The following is a 15479-nucleotide window of genomic DNA, read 5'->3' as shown; positions in this document are numbered from 1 at the left end:
CATGGTTGAAGACTAGCCAGGGAGGGCCCATCTAACTGGATGCCTGTGAGTTCCAGTGCAAGTGTTTCCGGGTTCGTTTAAATCATCAGATCTACAGCAGTTTTCAACTCTCTCCCATGAGGCTTTTCTGCTTTATAACCTGCCATTAATCTGCCACCCACTCAGCAGCCAGAGTGATACTGTTGAATGAGATCTTCTCACCCTCCTGATTTCAACCCTTCCATATGTTTCCATCGTTGAGGTCTTTGTGTTACCTCTTGCTCCATCTCTGGTCCAGCCTTGAGCCTTCTCTTCATTCTAGAAAATCACACTTCTCTCCTAACCAGAGGCTTTTTCCTGGAGCATCCTTCCCGTTCTTCTTCCAGCACGCTTCTACTTCCCCTGAGGCCTTGTCTGGGCCCTCTTTACCTACTCTCTCTGTAGATCTGCGCCTTGCAGCCCATTCTTGCCCCACACATTGGTTTTTCTAGCACCCATCAGCGGGGCACGGTGATGAGTGACTGTATCTCCGCAGACCACCTTAAGCTGTCAGTCAAAGTCAGTTTAAAAGTGTCTCAAAGGGGAAGTCAGGAATTGATATTTCTAAGGATTTGAAGGATAGAGTCAGGTACCAGCTTCAAGGGGAGTTGATAACATTTAGAAATGTCAAACAGGTTGAGGTGAGAGTCTTGAAGCAAACCTTGATGGGTGAAAAGCCGTGTGATAAGTGAGTTACACCGAGCCTCTGTCCTGAGGTATTGGCTGGTTGAGAAGCTAGACAAATTGATGTAGGGCAAGTTCTTAAAGCAAACAATAGGAGTGTTGATGGTGTGTCGTCTTACCTCCCTGGGCAAGAATTACCGGAACAAATAATGAAGTCACATTGATGTAGGCGGCTTTGGTTCTTATCCTGAGTTGAGGTATCTGGCTGTAGGCAGTCTCAGTTCTCATGACATACCTGCGTTTGTGTCTCCCCTTCCCCAGCATGTGTGGTAATTGCAGCTTTAGATTTATCATCCATCTGTCCCTTGTATTCCATGGATTCTGGAGGGAAGACTCCTTGTTCATATTGGTCACCATTTTACTTGAAGAAATACCTGGTAGATGAAAGGTACCCAGTTCATACTTGTTGTGTGATTGAGACCTTGGCCAGTCATCTGAATGGACAGGTGTGTGTGTGTGTGGGGGGGGAGGAATGGGTGAAGGGAGAAACCCGAGCTCACTCTGGCTTCAGTTTTGAGTGAAAGCAGCTTCAGGACCTCAAGGTGAGCTTTGGCAATAATAAGCAGTCCCAGGCAGAGAAACCGAGCCTTAATAGAATTCAGTAGAGACAAAGATCTCGGGCCCCAGAGGCAAACTTTATACATTTCGTTTGTTCAAAATGGCTTTTAAAAAATCAAAGCGACATGGAGGTCTCTTGTTGGCTCACACACAGCTTATTTTTCCCTCTCATGGCTGTTCCTGTGTGTCTGTAAAGAGAAAGGCATGTCCAGGATTTCTTACTCTTCTTATTAAGACACCTTTGCTTTGGAGTCCCGATCTCATGACCTCATTTAACCTTAATTACCTCCTCAGAGGCTCTGTCCTTAAAGGAGTCACATTACAAATCAGAACTTCAACACATACATCGGAGAAGACATAATTCAGCCCATAATCCATTGCTTTAGAGAAGATTTATCATAGAAGATTCTTCTTTGGTCTGTCTGGGGCAAGAGTACCTGCATGGAGTTCTAGGTATGGCGCTGAATGCATCCCGAGAGTCTTCTTTGTGCTCACCCCCTTCTAAGAGCTCAATTAGCTCATTAAACCTCATGATGTCTCTCCAAGTAAGTGCTTTAATCATCTCCATTTACAGATAAGGGACATAAACACTGAATGAAAACTACTTGTAACTCCATGAGTGAGCATGGGCTACACCGACGTAACTTCTCTTCTCAGAAATCTTGGGGTAAGATGATAAAGTTGTCAAGTGCTCACTTCAAAAAATCCCAGAAACTTCATCTCTCTTCATAACATACTGTTCAACTGGGTGCCGAGGTACTTATCAAAGGAATGTCCACTTATTGAGAGTTGCTCCAAAACCCAGGCCTCGCTGAACTCGCCAAAGCCCTATCATTATGCCGCTAAACCGGGACAGTCAAAATCAGATCCCCATGCTGCAAATTTCACCCTAACCACAAGCTCCCTAAATCCAACAAATACCCACCTCTGGAGTTCTTTGAAGATACAGGCAAGGTTTTACCGAGGAGCCTCCTGCTCCTGGCTACATGAGCACCCGCAAGTTCCTTCGGTGGTCTTTTCACAGAGTGATCAGACAGCACAATGAAGAGATGAATGCCTTGTACCCGGTGCTTTGCTGTGCATTCCCTGAGTCTGTCTAGATGATGGAGTACAGTTGGGATAGGTTTTTTTTGTTTGTTTGGTTTTGGTTTTTCTGTGTAGCTTTGCGCCTTTCCTGGATGTCGCTCTGTAGACCAGGCTCGAACTCACAAAGATCCACCTGCCTCTGCCTCCCGAGTGCTGGGATTAAAGGTGTGCGCCCCCACCGCCTGGCTTAAAGTTGGGATAGTTAATCCAGAGGAGTATACATTGAGCTTGGGTGAAGCAAGTTAAAATTCAGGGACACTGAAGCAGTAATTCTTTATCGGTCTCTGTTAGATGGCTCAGCATAGGGCTGAACTGAATTGAATATGTGCCCAAGCCAGTGGTTCTCAAACTGTGGGTCGTGACCCTTTTTTTGGGGGGGAGGTCAACTGACCCTTTCACAGGGGTCACATATCAGATATCCTGCATGTCAAATATTTACATTACAATTCATAACAGTAGCAACATTATAATTATAAAGTAGCAATGAAAATAATTTTACGATTAGGGGGTCACCACAACATGAGGAAGGTTGAGAAAACCACAGGCCTTAGCTAATGACAAAAGAAAGATACTTAAGTGAGTATCCAAACATCATCCAGTCGTAGTCAGGCGAGGATGACAATTAGGGAAGATCCCAAGGTGTCACTGAAGGATTGGATTTGGTTCACAAATGGGTTTACATACTGTCTTCATCTTTACTAGTGATTTAAAGTTGGGCAAAGTAGTGTCCTTTACTCCTCAGGAGCCAACTGTAAAATGGGCATAGTATTAGGACTGATGTTAGAGAGTTCATTTGGGAACCCAGCGGGACTGTGAACACAAGGTTGGCCAGGGGGCAATGGACGGTATTAATTGTAATTATTGTAAATGTCTTTAAAGTTTTGGGGCTTGTAAAGACAGAAGATGTGATCGTTGGCATGTCTAATGACAGCTGGGGAATTGGAAGGCAAAAATTGTGCATTACAAGGAGAGAATTTAACACAGGATTTTTCTGCACTAGTTTATTATTTCCGCCCCACCTCCCAAATACTTGTTACCTTGGCCATTGAGGTCGTTGTCTTGGAAAACTTTCCTCACTTGATGTTAAAGTGCTCTGAATACTGTATTTAGATGGGGGAGGGTGAGGCGGGGGAGAACTCCCGCAGAAGCCTGACCTCAGAAGGTCAAGAATCTGGAAGCCTGGGAGAGATGAGATCTGTCAACGAAACGCTTTGTGTTGGTGTGGGGTGTGTAGGAGGCTGTGCTCTTGTTCTCGAGATGCTATCGCGGGTGATGCTGGAGGAATGATCTCACCCAGCCCAAGGTCATTCCCTTCCAAGTGTGCTCATTCCACCAGCAAGCAAGTCCTGTACCAGCCGGGGCGGGCATGACGCAGAGTCCGGCACTTTCCCTTGCCACACCAGTTTGAGGTCTAATCTCCATAGGGGGATGCTGTCGGAGGCAGTGGGGAAGACAGTCTTCGTATGATTTCTGTGCCTTTACACTGAGGTCCACTCTGTGCCACCACGTGCTTCCAGGTCCTCGGCTTTATGTGTATCATCTTATTTAATACTTCTCAGGAATCCTCCAGGTCCTATTAGCACCTTTACTGAGTTCTTAGATGCTTTCTTTGTATTGCTACTACTACTACTACTACTACTACTACTACTACTACTACTACTACTATTTGGTTTTTCAAGACAGGCTTTCTCTGTGTAGCTTTGCACCTTTTCTGGAACTCACTCTGTAGCCCAGGCTGGCCTTGAACTCACAGAGATCCGCCTGCCTCTGCCTCCCGAGTGCTGGGATTAAAAGTGTGCGCCACCATGCCCAGTTGTATTTTATTATTAAGTATACCATTGAGAAAGAATCTTTTTTAGAGTGGTTTGTATATAGACATGAGAGAAGTGGTGTAGTGTTTGACTGAATACTAGAGCAGAGAAGTGTATAGAGAATCCCATAACAAGTTCAAAGTCCTGACTGCAAGGTCGGGAAGAAGCAGGTTGAACAAAGAGCATGGCTGACTGCTTTGATTTTAACACTTTGGACTTAAATAGCAGCTACGTATCCAGGGGTGGATCTCTTACACTTAGACATCCTGAGCGAGATTTGGAGATTATGAGTCTTAAAAGGGTGGATTTTTGTCCTTTTCTGATATTTCTTTTGGGAAGCTGAGCAGTTTTTAGACCACCCACTCCAAAATAATTCTTAGACTAACATTAAAAAAATATGCAATGGATTATCATGTGTACTTCTTACACTCACTTCCAAGTTTATTTTTTTGTGACTATTTCTAGGTTAAAAACAGTCCCTTCCCCCCAGTGCAGTCCACTGAGTTTTAATAATTGCGCTCCTTATCCTATCTCAAGATACAAGGGTGATTCATTTCTGTGCTATTTAATACCAGCCAACCCTTTCTCGGGAATAGTCAAAATACAAATAAAAGTTCTTCAAAAGTAACCCTAAGGCAAGAGCTGGGCTGTTTCAATGTGTGAGGTAAGCAGCAACCCTTTCGTAAATGTTCTAACTTGCTGAACAGTATGTATTTCCAAGTTAGAAACCTACGGGGCCTGTTAAGCAATCTTTGAGAGAGAGAGAGAGAGAGAGAGAGAGAGAGAGAGAGAGAGAGAGAGAGAGAGAGAGAGAGAGAGAGAGAGAGAAATGAACACCACCCTAGAAAATATGAGATCTGCAAAATTCTTTCTGCCACAAAGACTCCAGGAACTCCAGCATCCTCTACGGGTGATGGTTTTGCAAGCGTCTCCATAGGGACACAGAGATGAATGATCATGAACCTGGGCATGCAAGGAGCACAAAATATTCACTCAGGCGCAACAAGAGGCTGGCAGATGGAGGGCCTGGGGGAGTGGTGGGTTTAAACTTGGTCTTAGATGATTAAGTAGGGCAGCAAGGCTGGAGACAAGGAATGCACCTTAGATAAAGTAGAACAGTTTATTATTAGTCTATATTGACTGGCGTTGAAATGAAGGCATTGGGGTCTCATGGCAGTGTGATGTTATAACACGCTGGGACGCTTTCTAAAGGAAGCCATCAAAACCTGGGCAGAGGAGTAATTTCCTTTGCATATTATTCCGGGAACAATGACCAGATATGTCACTCAGTACTCTACGCTTTCCACCCTTGGCAGGCAGGCTCTAGTGGCTGCATTATCAAGAGTCTTCATCCTTTGATATGGCCAGTGGGGTAAACCACAGAGATGGAGATCGTTTTCTGGGTTCCTTCCTAGGGTCATTTTGGGCTGCTGCAGCCCATCTAAGAATTTCAAAGCTTCTCTCTGGCTTTGCATTTTGGTAACTTGTCTTGCTCCTCTTCTGGCCGGGCTCAGGAGTAATAACCTAGGTTTGCCCGCATTCTACCCTAACATGTCTAACCCTTCCTTAAGTTATACTGGAGTGGGCAGTCTATCAGCAGGCCTGGTTCAAAGGAGGACTGGGCATCTCTCTATTTCAGTCATGCAAGTAGCACTGAGTAAGATGTAGGGTCCAACCCTCTAGGGGGATAATCGGATACCTGATCTAAGTAGTCAGATACTCATTTTTGAGACTCTGAATTCAAAAACATCCCATGAACTGTGGAAAAGAGGATAGAAAGAATGTAAGGGCTGGATGACAGGTTGGTGTGTTGCAGAACAATGTCTTCCAGGACATGGGGCTACGGCATTCCTGGACTCACAGCAGCTGAGATGATCTGCAAAAGAGTTAGCCAATCAATACCCAGTCACAGGAAGAGGGAATGACTCCTGTGGTCTTATCCCTCCCTAAGGATCTGAAAGTGTTAATGTGCTGTGGATATCGTTCTGTATACATAAAACACTGATTGGCCAGTGGCCAGGCAGGAAGTAGGAGGGACAAGGAGAAGAGAATTCTGGGAAGTGGAAGGTTGAGGAGGGGAGACACTGCCAGCTGCCACCGTGACAAGCAGCATGTGAAGACGCCGGTAAGCCATGTGGCAAGGTATAGATTTATAGAAATGGATTAATATAAGATATAAGAACAGTTAGCAAGAAGCCTGCCACGGCCATACAGTCTGTAAGCAATGTAAGTCTCTGTGTTTACTTGGTTGGGTCTGAGCGGCTGTGGGACTGGTGGGTTAGAGAGATTTATCTTGACTGTGGGCCAGGCAGGAGCAGAAAAACTCTAGCTACATTAATGGTGGCTGATAGAGGGAGAAACATTTTCTTCATTAGTGTAGCCATTGCTAAGTCTCTCATACTCCTGTGAGCAACTCTAGTAAAACTCACTGGGACACACACAGAAGCACACACAGAGGCACATGCACACACACACACACACACACACACACACACACACACACACACACACAGAGAGAGATGAAAGTAGAAGAGGGATGGACTTAGTTGGGAAGAGGCTACGGGGTGAATATGATCAAAACACATGCACATGTATGAAATGTCATAATGAAATGTAGGCTGAACTTTCTGTCCCACTGAGGTCCTGCAGCGGCTTACAAAATAGTCATGCTGAGGCGTAATTACAAACTGTATGGCCTATGGCTCAGGCTTCTTGCTAGCTAGGTCTTACAACCTAAGTCAACCCATTCCTATTCATCTATGTTTTGCCACGTGGCTTCGTGGCATTACCTGTTCTCTCGCATCTTCCTCCTCCTGGTGGCAGCTTGCAGCGCCTCCCTGATCCCACCTTTCTTCTCTATCTCTCTTGGATTTCCTGCCAGGCTCCATTCTCCCTTGCCATAGGCCACAGCAGCTTCTTTACTAACCAATGGTAGCAGCACATATTCACAGCATACAGAAAGACATCCCACAGCAATAAAACCTGTTATTTTGTATAATTAATACATGATAATAAAAACATTAAAAGAAGAAACTCCATGGTCTGGTGTGGTGGCTCGTATCTGTAATCCCTGCACTCGGGAGCATGAGGAATCCTGATGGCTAAGAGTCCCGGGTCAAACTCAGTGAGAGAAGGAGACCCTGTCTCAAACACCAAAGCAACAAAGACTAAGGAAGGAAGAAGGAAAGAAATTCCCCAGATGGGTAGGAGGAGAAGAACTTAGGAACCGGATTCATTTTTGTCCTCTAAGTGGGCTGAACAACAGCAAAGTGAGATGGTCTGGAGAAATCCCCTTGTTGAAGTTGTCCAAATTTAGGATGCCTTTCGGTCCTTTGATCCAGCCCCTCCTGAGCACTTGGTAAATTCTTAGGTCCGGTACCACCCAGTAACTGTTTTCTCACAATGAACAACACATATACACACCCACACAGCTTGTCTGTTCTTCTAACCATATTGAAAGTATTCTGGTAGCAGCAGCCGGAGTTTTAATGAGTGCACATAACCCCGGTGGCCACTCCTGAACTATACTTGCTGTGTCCGGACTTCCCACAACGTATCCTGCTCAATTCTCTCAACTAGTGTAAGAAATTTCTTCTGACTCATTTCATGTTGGCATAAAATTGCCTACCAGTAAATCTCTTTAAGTATCTCTCATTTTTTATGGGTATTTCCAAATGGGTGTTGATAGTTTCTCGCAAACTAATGACAACCTCACCCTATTCTTTTTGTTCATTGATTACTTTACCTGTAAATAGTACAGTACACCACAAAAATGATAATATCTACATTCAAATATCTACTGCCTGGAGATGCTTCAAAATGTTTTGGTTCTTGGGTGTTCAGACACCCCTGATCTTGATGAAGAGATAAGGAGTGTGTTTCATTTCTCATCCTGTGCCATAGAACTATTTAGCAATTCTCCATGTAGCTAAAGTTTATATAACGTCTTCTGATGAGATTTATGAGTTACAGGCAGAGCTTCTCAGCCATGCTCCATGGTACATTAATGTGCCACTAACTTTACAGGGGCACCTTGGCTCTTGGGGCAATCTGATGGATACTGGGTACCTGGAGTCCTGTCATCTGTTTATAAGTCATCTTATTTCATTAGTTCTAGCCTGGCCTACATATACTATCGTTTTCTATAAGGACAACGTCATGGGAGAGAACTTAGTGACTTACAATACACACAGTTCCCTCTTCAGTGCCAAAAGGACAAATCATGGTAGGTACTGTGATATTACTTGCATAATTGTCCTTTCCTGTTTTCTGTTGAATGGAGGTTCTGTGTGTGTGTGTGTGTGTGTGTGTACATGAGTGCGCATGTGAAAATATATTTTCTGGATGTTGTTTGTGAGATCCCCCAAATACCCTCACATACACATGTATGTGTGTATGTACACACACACACACACACACACACACACACACACACACACACATTTCCACAATCTTTGCTACAAGGATTCAGTTTTGGAGAGACTTGGGAGTTAGGATGTCTATCTGAGATCACACACTAATTGCCAGAGCTGTGATCTCAAATAGGCCCTTTGTCTCCAGAGTCCTGAGTTGTTTTGCTTTGTTTTGTTTTTCTAGTCAAGTTGGGAAAACTGGGATGATAGACCTGTCTGAGGTGAGAGTCCCACTTTGCCCTCACTGGCTGTGTGGCTTCCACTGTGTCCTCTGTAAAATAGAATTGATATGCTTTCATATATACCCAAGCCAGTTGCCTAGCATGGAGTAAAGGCCCACAATATAGTTAAAAAAAAATCTTCTCTCTTCCCACCCCAAACTTCATAGCATCCTGTACTTGGAGCTCAAACCCAGAGTATCATTTAAAAAACATTTCTAAATGCAGAGCTGAGGGGGTGGCTCAGTGGTTAAGAGGCCTGCCGAGCAAAGGAGGACGAGAGTTTGGATGCCCAGTGCCCACATCAAAGCAGGGAGTCGGGGCAGATCCCTGTGATGCCAGAGCCAGGAGTGGAAAAGGCCGAGAGAGGAGGAGCCCAGGGGTGTGTGGGCCAGTCTGACTTCCTGAAAATGTGAGGCTTGGGTTCACTGAGAGATTGAACAAGATGAAGAGCTATAGAGGAAAATAGCTGTGCTAACCTTAAGTCTCCACAGTCAGTCTCTCTCTCTCTCCCTCTCTCTCTCTCTCTCTCTCTCTCTCTCTCTCTCTCTCTCTCTCTCTCTCACACACACACACACACACACACACACTGTCTCTGTTTCTCTCTCTCTCTCTCTCTCTCTCTCTCTCTCTCTCACACACACACACACACACACACACACACACACACACACACACACACACACTCCAACCCACAATGCTACGTAAGGAAACCATTTCTAAGTGCACGGACATAGACTAAATGCTCAGAAAGTATGTGTTAGATGAATGGAGGAAATTGCTTTACTGTTTCTGGCTTATTCAAAATCCTAACTTCAGTTTCCTCCAAGCATTGGGAAGTGAATATAAAAACATAATGTGACTCGACAGGCATAGCAGCCAGGTGTGGTGGCACTCGCCTTAAATTCCAACACTAGTTAACCATGGAGGTCTGGAGGTCTGTACAGACAGACAGGAAGTGACAGAGCTGGGCAGGAAGAGGAAGTGATGTAGCTGGACAGAGAGAGCAAATCAGATGGCAGAACAGTAAGGCATATAGGGCAGACAGGAAGTAGCTCACCTTTGGAAGTTGCCGAGTTAGTGAGGGGAGGGGAGGTGTGGCTTTCCTTACTTCCTTGATCTCTCAGGTTTTCACCCCTATATCTGGCTCTGTGTTTTTTATTTAATAAGACCATTTAGAAATTCTTCCACAAATCAGTAGAATGGGACTCTGATTACTATATAATTGATGCTCAACATTTCTCCAGTTCAAGGCTATCTGGTATAAGCCAGCATGGATATGAAGAAGCAGCTTGAAGTAGAAGTGAATTTTCTTCTACTATGTCCACAAGAAAATGTCTCTTTCATCTCCCCAGACTTCCCAAGTGCTTGGGCTGTTATATCAAAGATGGAAAAGAGCAAGGCATAACTCACCTGAGAATTCTAGGGGATGTTATCTGTGTGAGCCCTCCCAACAGAAGCATAAAAGAGTTTCTTACCATTGATGCTATGCAATAATTCTGAACATTGACTGGGCTCATTTAGGAAGTTCACGCTTAGAGCCTGGGTTTATCTCACAGGCTTTCTCATCAGGTGGCTATCAGCTAGATCCGAGACATACCTGTACATCACACCATCTACACAGAATCCTGTTCCAAGAGTAAGTGCTTCAAGAGCTTGACACTGGAAGAGTGGTGTGTGTGTGTGAGTGTGTGTGTGTGTGTGTGTGTGTGTGTGTGTGTGAGAGAGAGAGAGAGAGAGAGAGAGAGAGAGAGAGAGAGAGAGAGAGAACACAAGTATGCAGGTAGAGGCTGAATTGGCTCTTTATTTTTGAATATAACCACGGTTTACTTCAGAATACTTTTTCAAAGCAAAGGTTTTCTACATCTTCACTATTTCTCTTGCTGTCACACTCTCTTCTTGTGATACGGGTTCCTTATTCTCCAGACCTCATCAGTATCTTACTGTTTTGTTTTGTTTTTTTTCTATGACGTGTTCCTCTTAGCACACCTCACCTGGGAAGCATACCATGACTGTGACATTGCTGGTCACGGTAACTGCGATCTGTGGGTCATAACGGTGTTTGTCGTCTCTCTTCTCAGGGAAATGGCTGGAGTCTTCCCTCTCCGTGTTCTGTGTTTTGGAAACAAGTTGGGAAATCTAAGCAAGATTGAAAGGGAAGGGAAGGCTCTCCTGCCTCCTGCAGGGGGTGCATCTACATAAGTTGTTTGAAATTCTTCTAGATGGCAGATTTGTCTTTGCTCTCTCGGTTATTTATATCTTTATAGATTCATGTATATTTATTTTATCATTTGGGTGGTAATCCAGTACCGTGTGATTTATTTTATAGTTCAAAAGTTTCCAGTTTTGAGCACTGAAGGTTCCTTTAGTTTGGAACTAAACTGTGTCCCTTCTTATATAAATTCATCTTTTAATTTTTTCATCATTTCCTTATATCCTGGCACCTCAGGATGCCGAAGTTCTCTTGAATTTTTCCTATGCTACCTCCAAAATTAGTCATTTTGCAAGGCCTTTTTAAATTTTTATGTTTCACTCCACCACCACCACCACCACAACCATTATCATCAACCAACATCATCATCCACCACCATCATCATCATCCACCACCACCATCATCATCCACCATCATCATCCACCACCACCACCATCATCATCCACCACCACCACCATCATCATCGTCATCATCATAGTGTGTGTGTGTGTGTGTGTGTGTGTGTGTGTGTGTGTGTGTGTGGTGTGCATATCACAGCACACATGCAGAGGTCAGAGGACGCATTCAGAGGTCAGAGGACAATCTTTGAGAATCATTTCTCTTCTTCCACCATGGGTTCTGGGAATTGAACTCACATTGTGGGGATTATTCAGTTCTAGAATGAATTATTAGAAGGTCTTATTAATAAAAACAAACCTGGAGCCAGGTATTGGGATGAATTCTGAAAGATCAGAGAAACAGAACAGGACATAGCTAACCTGACCTTGGCAACTTCTCAGCTGATCCTGTTTCCTCAAACTGGAAGCCTCTGCGTCCTCATCCGAATGGATCTCAGCTGAACTGCTGCTCAAAAGCCTAAAAGCTTAGCCAGCTCTAGTTCCTGGTCTTCATGCTTTATATACCTTTCTGCTTCCTGTCATCACTTCCTGGGATTAAAGGCCGCCATGCCTGGCTGTTTCCAGTGTGGCTTTGAACTCACAGAGATCCAGACAGATCTCTGCCTTTAGAATGCTAGGATTAAAGGTGTGTGTGCCACCATTTTCTGGCCTCTATCTAGTAGCTGTTCTGTTCTCTGATCCCAGATAAGTTTATTAGGGTGCAAAATATATTGGGGGACACAATATCACCACATTCGGCAAGCACTTTTCCCCGCTGAGGCATCTCATGTTCTCCCCATTATTTTTTTCTTTAAATGGAAGAACGGTATTATAACGCCTAGCTTCAGATGGCACAGAAAATCTCCTGGCTAAGATTTCTAATAAGACCATATCAAAAGGGCTCAATTGCAGTCCAAGCCAGCCAGAGGAATATATCGGTACCTAGCCCAGTTGTCATCAGAGAGGCTTCATCCAGCAGCTTATGAAAGCAGACGCAGAGATCCCCAGCCAAATATTAGGCAGAGATTGGGGAACCCCGCAGGAGAGGGGAAAGAGGGTCACAGGAGCCAGAGGGGTCGAGGATACCAGAAGAACATGGCCCACAGAATCAACTAAGCAGGTCTCATATGGGCTCACAGAAATTGAAGTGGCAATCCTGGAGCCTGAACGGGTCTGCACTAGGTCCTCTGCATATACGTTATGGATGTGTAGCTTGGTGTTCTTGTGGGACTCCCAACAGTGGGAGTGGGGGGTGTCTCTGACTCTTTTGCCTGTGCTTGGGACCCTGTTCCTCCTACTGGATTGTCTAGTCCCGTCTATATGTGCCTAGTCTTATTCTACCTTGTTAGGCCATGTTTGGTTGATATCCCTGGGGGGGGGGGCTGCTCTTTTCTGAAGGGAAGTGAAGGAGCAGTGGATCTGAGGGAAGAGGATGTGGGGAGGGGATTGGGAGGAGGGCAGGGAAGGGAAACTACAGTTGGGATGTATGAGAATAAAAAAAGACTGCCAAAAGAGTGAAAGACAGAAAAAAATTAGGGGCTGATTGCTGAGACACTGCAGCATTAAGAAAAGAAATCATCAGCCGGGTGGTGGTGGCGGCGGCGGCGGCGGCGCACACATTTAATCCCAGCACTAAGGAGGCAGAGGTGGGCGGATCTCTGTGAGTTCAAGGCCAGCCTGGTCTATAGAGAGAGTTCCAGGACAGGCACCAAAGCTACACAGAGAAACCCTGTCTTGAGTGACACTTACAGGGACACAAGTAAGAAATGTGTCATGGAGGAAGGCGGCCACATCGTCACACGGTGTCAATGAATTCAGTACATCGAGGCCTGAGCATTCGATTTAACAACACAGAGGTCATAGGTTCCCTTGACAGCAGCGGGTAAGTGGAGAGGCTGGAGAGAGGGCTCAAGAGGTAAAGCACTTGCTGCACAGTCATGAAGATCTGACTCTGGCTCCTCAGCATCCACAAGAAAGGTCCCAGGCATGGCGACACACGCCTGCAATCCAAGTGCCAAGACAAGATCCTTGGGGTTCGCGGGGCAGCTAGTCTTGCCAAATCGGTGAGCTCCAGGTTCATTGAGAGATCTTGTCTCGAAAAAGAAGGTGGGAGTGTGGTGGAAGAAGACACTCAGTGTTGACCTCTGCCCTCCATGGGGGTGTACACACACCTGCATGTGCACCTACCCCCAACATGTGCCATCCCTGACACACATGCACGCACATACACATACACACACACACACACTCACAGTTAAAAAAAAAAACAGATTTAAGACATGTAGTTAAGTGGAATCAAAAGGGTAAGAGGCTGAATGTAGTGATTTAAATAGAAAAATGTGAGGTAAGGAATTTGATATAGTAGAGCTTGCTCTTTGAGGAATTCTGTTACAAAAAGGAGTAAAAAGGGGTGTGACCATAAGTAGGGGGAAATGAGTTTCAGGAAAATTTGACGCATGTCCATAGAATAGCCATTACGAGGGCTGGGGACTGAGGAGAAAGGCAGCAGATAACTGGAGCACTATCCTTGTCTAGGTGACAGAGCTCGTGCGGCGTGCGTTAGGGGGAGTGTCTCTCCCTCCTCTAACTCCACCAAGGAGGCAGAGTGTATGGATGCAGATGCTGCCGTTGGAGGTGAGGACCCGTTGGCATTCCCTTCCGGTTGAGCCAGTTTGGTTTGATGGAGTAGGAAGGTCTCAGCTCGTCGCAGGAACGTTAGAGGTTTAAGAAATGAGAAGGCGTAAGCCCTTTGTTGAACACGAGAGTGAATGGACAATGAGTGACAGCAACATGAGGTCACTGAGGGTCCTTGCAAAGCGAGGACAGCAATTGACTATTTTTCCCATCCACCATCAAGGTTGGTGCTGACTAGACAGATACATTTCACAGGGTACATACAGTGAACTGAGAAATAATAAACAGGCGAGGTTATAGGAGATTGTAACAACTACTAGAACTGAGTAGGGGGATGTTGAAGGTACACCAAGGGGTTGGTGGTGGGGCAATGGAAAGTTGTGAACTATAGACTTGAATGCTCTGGTGAATGTCCTGTGCAAAGGTTAACTTTTATAGAAACAAGAACAACCCTGTTCACCAGAAAACTGAGCTTTGGGAACACATCCATCAAATTACCTGTTCCTGTTCCCTGGAGCTGGGAAATGGCTTAGTGAAGAGTTGACATAAGTTTGGAGGATGGAGAAAGATAATTATACTTCCCCCACCAATAATATTCACCATAATTAGACAACGTAGCAACCAAAGTTTTTTGCAGATGTAATAATGAGATTCATGAATCTGGGCTGTGGATATAGCTCGGTGGTGGAATTCTTGTCTGGCATGCCCAAAGCATTGGAAGCAATTCCCAGCAGCAAAGGGTCTCCAGTAATCCTTGTCATTTCTGCCATTGGAGGAAGCTTCTGGTGTCATGTCAAGTCACAATATTTAGTTTAATAGTCTTTTATTTTTGTCCCATATAGGGTGTTATCAATATCTCTTGCCCAAAATTTGTTTGGAAGTTGATAAATGTTGCCACACCCAACTGAGAGGATAAAGAGATTTATCCTTCACTCTTGAAGAACAACAGAGTAAGTATCCAAGCCAGGCTGAGCGTGACTGAGTGGGATGGGGCTGGAGTGTGGTAGAGGCAGAATGAGGTAAGCTTGTTTTCTGGAAGCAAGAGAGAGAATGCAACTATGTTCTCACAGGCTTGGCCATGTGTCGGGTAAAAAGGAGGAGAGTTGGAACCTGAAACCATTAGTGGTCAGGAATGAAAATGCAGAATCAGCTCAGGTGAGATGGCTCCGTGCATAAACGTGTAATATTATTTTAACATGTGTTACATTCGTTTATGTTGTCAAATATTTGTTTAATGATGCAAAGATATGTTGCATTCTTTTATGTTGCATCTGTTTAACTCTATGAAGCTGTGTTACTTTGCCTGTCTAAAACACCTGGTTGGCCTATTAAAGAGCTGAACGGCTAGGCAGGAGGAGAAAGGATAGGCAGGACTGGTAGGCAGAGAGAATAAGCAGGAGGAGAAATCTGGGAAGAAGATCAGGGAGTGAAAGGAGAAGGAGAGAAGGACTCCATGGGCCAGCCACTCA

General features: G+C 44.9%; 1 long non-coding RNA gene across 1 annotated transcript; it reads left to right on the top strand.

Annotated features, from left to right (window-relative positions):
• The first annotated feature begins 13084 nt into the window (after positions 1 to 13084).
• On the top strand, positions 13085 to 15166 carry LOC121823748 (uncharacterized). Its single transcript, XR_013045858.1, has 3 exons — positions 13085 to 14010; positions 14853 to 14960; positions 15081 to 15166. It is a non-coding gene; the product is annotated as an uncharacterized LOC121823748 (long non-coding RNA).
• The last annotated feature ends 313 nt before the right edge of the window (positions 15167 to 15479 follow it).

This window comes from Peromyscus maniculatus, chromosome 18, assembly GCF_049852395.1.
Source record: "Peromyscus maniculatus bairdii isolate BWxNUB_F1_BW_parent chromosome 18, HU_Pman_BW_mat_3.1, whole genome shotgun sequence".
In the NCBI taxonomy this organism is placed as follows: domain Eukaryota; kingdom Metazoa; phylum Chordata; class Mammalia; order Rodentia; family Cricetidae; genus Peromyscus; species Peromyscus maniculatus.
The sequence above is the reverse complement of the archived record's forward strand: the minus strand, read 5'-3'. Positions and strand labels throughout refer to the sequence as shown.